Raw genomic sequence first — 5,875 nt, forward strand, 5'->3', positions numbered from 1 at the left:
TGGTTGGATAACTCAAGATTAATTTTGGAGTGAATTTTTAAATATGAGCTATAAATCTATGAGGATAAGGGTCACAGTGGAAGGGGTAATATAACCTTATCTATTGTACCCACATTCTTGCTATATAAATCATTATTGTAACAAAGGCATAATTCTATTCTATGACAGTAACAAACAACTTTAATTATTGCCTCTTAGTTTTAACAGCAGAATTCAGATGCAATGTGTTTTCTGGTGCTTAATAAATTCAGGATCGTGCCTGAGCATTTACTCAAAGTAGCCACATGATGGCAATATTGCTAATCTTTAACTTTATTAATTTAACCACCTTGCTAGCTCTGTTTTTGATTCAGAGTAAGGTATGTAATTCTACTAGAATGCTGAAGTTCTCTGGGTTTTAGAGGAAATCTTTCTTTCATGATTTGACTTTATGTACATGATACCTGTTGTATATATGGCCCGTGTTTACATCCCTGACTTCAGGGGGAAAAAAGTGAACAGTGATACCGCTTGATCTGTGACACCACGTAGCCATAAATGTGCTGTACCATGCCTGCGGGTGATGCTGAGGCTTTGGAAGCATGCATTAGGTGTACAATGGGAGAGTGACAAAAAGAAGAAAGGAAGTATGAAACAAAGATCTTTTCTCTGTACCTGAGGACGCAGAATTTTTTACAGGCCATCCTTTCTGATAAGCCCCGTGGAGCAATTACTTTATGAATTGTGTGACAAAGGTATTTTTGTTCTCTGCGTTAAAGAACATGCAAACCTCGGTGCATACCCGCTACACTGCCTGGCTGGGGGAGACCTCTGCAGCCCCGCATAGCCCACCACAGGGTCAGGGCCTGCTGCAGTCCGTCTACCAAATGACTGCCAAACACAAGTGCCTTTAGAGTCCCCATCACCAATGAGGGCAATGTGGAAAGGCTTATGGCAGAGGCTTCAGAGGCGGATTGGGAAAAAAAGTGGAAGGCACCTGTGGCCCGGGAAAGAGAGGTTCTTGCATGAATGGAGACATGCCCGAGAGAGCACGCCAGCACCAAGGGCTGGTTACTGAAGAAAGGGGGATAGAGAAAGGCACACTGAGCCAGTAGTGGTAACCGTGGGGTGACAGCAGCAGGGATGCGTGGAGGTAAACTTGGTTCTGCCCGGAAAACCATGACACTGAAATCAAACCACTTTATGAGGTGCTCTGTGGGTCTCAGCTCAACACAGACAGGTTTTTAACAGGCAGGAGGAGAAAATGCTATTTTCCCCTTTTTTTTCTTTTTTTTTTTTTTTTCTTTTTTCCCTTTTATGAGCTGCAGTGGAACCTGTAAAAGGATTGTCCCTAGTGAGAACCAAGCAATTTCTGAAATGGTACAGCTATAAAACAGGAGAACAGGATCTGGCACCAGTGAAGGAGCTCAGCCGAGTTTAAGCAAGATCTTCATTAATGTCCTTAGATTCTTGATGTGATAAATAGGGGCGAGTTTTGGTGGAGACTGGAGGAAAAATGTGTTCTTTTAGCCAAAGTAACTATCATCTTGACAAACATTTTGCTGGATTGTTATTTGAATGAATATTTAATGTAAAACATGCAACCTGCTCTAATAAGAGCACATTCATAATTTCTAGCATGCTAGTCCTGTCCAAAAGCCACTTGGCTTTGCCTTTGGGTAAGGGATACCTTAAGAAGGAAATGTTGGACTGCAGCTACACTTGGCTGAAGCACACAGTACAACATGAACAGCTGTGGAAGCCAGATTTACTGCAATAAGTGAGGCTGCTAAAATCCTGACATTACTTTGATTTTTTTTTTAATGAAAAAGTCCAATATAGAGTTTATGACTTTTCATACAGTTATTTATTTTAGGAATAAGAGATCTGCCAAACACAGCAGGTAGTTAATACCCAATTCAGACTGCATTTAAATAGGAAAGGAGCTATTGGCTACATCCTTTGGGACTCTGTGATTAACCTACAGGGAGCTGTAGGTGGCTTTTTCCACATGCATTCAGGTGAAACATGAGTTGGAGTTGGCTGCCATTGAATATCTTGAAGTTTAAATCAGATGTAGCAGATAATTCAGCTCATCCTCTGCTGAAAGATTCCTTTCCTTTGGACACGGAAGATAGGCCCGCTGTAGATGGCATCGAGCTGGGACACAGATTCAATCCCTGCCTCTGTCCGGGACATAGGGTGTTACCCCTACTCAGAAATAAGTGTCGTGGTGCTCTGCCACCATCTGGTGTCTGAGCTGCACACGGGTGCTTGGTGTGAGCTACAGCTTTCGAGCGTAGCTCTCCGTGAGTATCCCATGCCAGGCAGCAGTTGTTTGTGCTCCGCTCCAGAGGCCCTGTGTTTGGCCCCTGCTGTTGACAGTCAGCTCTGGCGTCTCAGGCTGATTTGGGGGATTATAGGGTTCAGTCACAAACCTGCTTCATCCTGCACCGCAAGGGGCTGGGGCTGGGTGGCATTGGCTAGGGCTGAACAGGGTGGTCACTTTTTAAAACCTCTCTAGAGAACTCACCAGCATTCATCTAACTCTCCCCTTTGCTCAGTACTCGTCATAAAAAAGCAGTGATAACAAACCTTGCATCCCTCCTGAGGGTGCTCTGAGGCTAAATCCATCAGTGCTTGTGAGACTGCCAGTGATGTGGGCCACATAAATATCCCTGTAGATACCACAGGATGGGATAATACCTTCCATACTCCAAGTGTCTCATAGGATTTCCTGGGGCTAATGAGTTAAATGCTGATAGTGCAGACATGGTGTACAAACGTAGCAGCCGTTAGGCATTTATTAATATAATGCAATAGACATCAGGGCTTAGATGCCAAACCTCTTGTCGGGTAGGGCACTGGAGCTATTTGCTACTGATGTGACAACCCATTCAACAGGGCTTCTTAGGAGTTTTTCCCATCTAAGATCACTGTTCAGTTCTTATCACAGGAGCTCATTACTTTGTTTCTACTCTATCATCGGACCCAATCAGCGAGATTTTTAATTCCTTGTCTATCCATTATGATAGATATAACTGTCAGAGAGATAGGCTGAACGAGTTTGGCAAAGTATTAGGTCCCTTGATGCACAGAAGTGTTTCAAAGCCCACACACAAATCCAGATATAAGGGTGTGGTAACAGTAAAGTTGAGACGTATTATCAAGAAGTTTAAGCTATGTTCTGTATTTTGCAGATCTTTATTTATAAAGAGAGAGGGAGAGAGCTAACCAAGGTGTAAAAAAGTTATATTTATTAACTTGGCCATCTTTGATGTCTTGAACCATCAGAAGAGAGGATATTTGTAAAGAGCATGTAAGAAACTTTATCCAGGCTTCCTTCAGAAACGTTGTATCTGCTTATGCTGAGTTTTGTTCTTGAAAAAAAGCTAAAATCTGTCCAGTTCACTCTTCAGCACCTGAATTAAATCTTCAGCTGGTCACTGCTAGTTTGCACTCTGTTAAAATGCAGCGCTGATTAATCCATAATTTTTTAATAATGTTTTCTGCCCAAAAGCACCCTCAGTATCTGACTTGAAATGTTGCTGCTTTCAATCTTCTTTTTACCCAGACAGTGCTGCAAAATGCTTGCCTGCTGTTGATGACAAAGGAAATTTACAGTGTCTAGCACGTGGATGTAGAATGGGTGCTTCATTGGTGAGAAATAAAATATCAATTCACAAGAGCCAACAAATCCGTAAGTTTTTGTCTTTAAAGAGTTTATTATCTAGTTACTGATATGATAACAATAATGAACCATTGCATGGGAAGATGAGTACAAATTATCTAGGGAATGGAAGAATCAAGATACAGAATGAAGGTGGAGATTCATAGTTTATTTTTCTTAGAACTGTCTGTTATTCAATAATATTTTAAAATGCAGTAGCAACTTCCTGCAAGCATGGAGTCAGCCACATGATTTCATCTAGGTCGTACATTTCCAACATTTATCATTTGATATATGGGTGTCAACCATAAATAAAAGAATAAATACTAGTAGTAACCCTGGTGATGCCTGATAGCTAAAGATGGATCAAAAATTATAATAGTATGTGAAAAGAGTTTGCAGCCAGAATGTTAAAAAGCTGTACAAACAGCACAGATCTTTTTAAAATGAGCAGTTATATCCAGCCTGCCAAATCAGTGAAAGAATGTGCAGAGGAGCTAGAGAAGTCAGGAGGGAACCAATTGCAAAACTGACTTTTAAAATCTATTTTCTTTTGCTTGTCTTTGGTGACCTACGTTTGGCATTTCCCTTGCATTACCTAATTATAAGTTTGCGTGGTAAAATTAATAGGGCTTTTTTGGTGCTCTGTTTAGTAGCTAGTGATACCATCAGTTAGTGTCTGAAAGATGCAGAAACATGAGCTCCATTCTTCATCTCTGAACAGTGTGTGAGATGACCCTATAATATCCCAGCGACTCTAAAGGTTAAAATTTAGTTACTTATTTAGGCAAAGTGAGTGGTTTACTTCAGACACAGTCTAGGCATAAAGGTTTTGGAAATCTGACTGCAACATATAGGCTGAAATTCAGTATTTATAATATACTCGTTACTATGAATATATTTATATCGTGAACCTCAGTCAATGCATGTTCATCTTGCTTACAAAACAGCCAACAGTCAGAGGTGGTTGGAGAATGGTTAACAATAACAACTGAACTTTGACGAACAGCTTGCCAAGAAGTTGCCTGGGACTGAAAGGGATGGGTTTTTTCCCTTCCTCTCAAGAAATGATGAAGCTCACTAAGGAGAAAACAAAGAACACAGGTGGCCAAAACACGTCTTCAAAATGTCTTGCAGAAGGAATAGAGGAACCTTTAGACAGCATTGGGGAAAGAGAAGCAGACCTGGCAGCAGATTGGGTCAACAGAAGTTGCTACAGGACTGGCCGTGTTGACAGAAAGCCTGAGCTGTATGCCTAGAGACCGTGAGACCTCCAGGGGAAGAGAGGCCTAATGTGAAACATCTTCTGTCCATGAAGTGTGGGCTTCTCTAATGACCAATATCCTCCCATTTTGGCCTTTGAAGCAATGAGACATTCAGAAGTTCTGTTCAAAGCCCATTTCTGGTTTTATGAGTCAGCTTGCTTGTGTTTGCCATGTAACTTCTGTGATGAGGTAGCAAACTAAAACCCAGAAGACTCCTGATTGCTTTGGTATTCTGGGATAGGATGAGTTTAAGCTGTGGGAGGAACCTGAGGTGTCATCACTGGTGTCCAGAGACTGGTGGTTGCACTGTGCACTCCAGCACTTTGGTGTGCTACTGGACGCAGGATCCGCATTGCAGTAACATGCTGAGAGATCCCAAATGAGGGTCCATGGCTGGGTGCTGCCCAGACTCCAGAGGCTGGATGGCCTGAGAACTGCAAAGAGCTTCACCGCACGGGTAAGGTGAATGGCATTTCTGGTGGGGCATCTGTCAGGTAACAATGTCAGGAGTTATATGTGAATGTGGATCCGGAAGCACGGTGTTTGTTACGTGTTCAAGTCACTAAATTATTTTAGCTTTTGTGTTACTAGGGATGGAAACAACTTTTCCTCACTCCCACTTTTCTGCTACTGGCAACTTATATAACTATAGCTGCAAAGTGATGATTTTCCCTCATTGTAGAGGAAGCAAATACCAATTCCATAAAACTATAGGAAACGCTAGCAATTGTAAAGCTGACTCACTGACCTGACAGCGCTCAGTGAAAGGAAAATATTTTACTAAACTGTCCCGGTTTCCAGGTTCTTCTTCTTCAACTTCCTTCCAAGAGTGAGGGGACTTAGGATGATCTAACTTTGCATACATGATGTAACCCAAATCTGATATAACTTTATCTGATCTTTACTGTATAACTGATTCTGTAAACAAAATATTGAAATAAGGGTATTTTCTGTGTTCCAT

This window comes from Ciconia boyciana, chromosome 1, assembly GCF_034638445.1.
Source record: "Ciconia boyciana chromosome 1, ASM3463844v1, whole genome shotgun sequence".
NCBI classification, from domain to species: Eukaryota; Metazoa; Chordata; class Aves; order Ciconiiformes; family Ciconiidae; genus Ciconia; species Ciconia boyciana.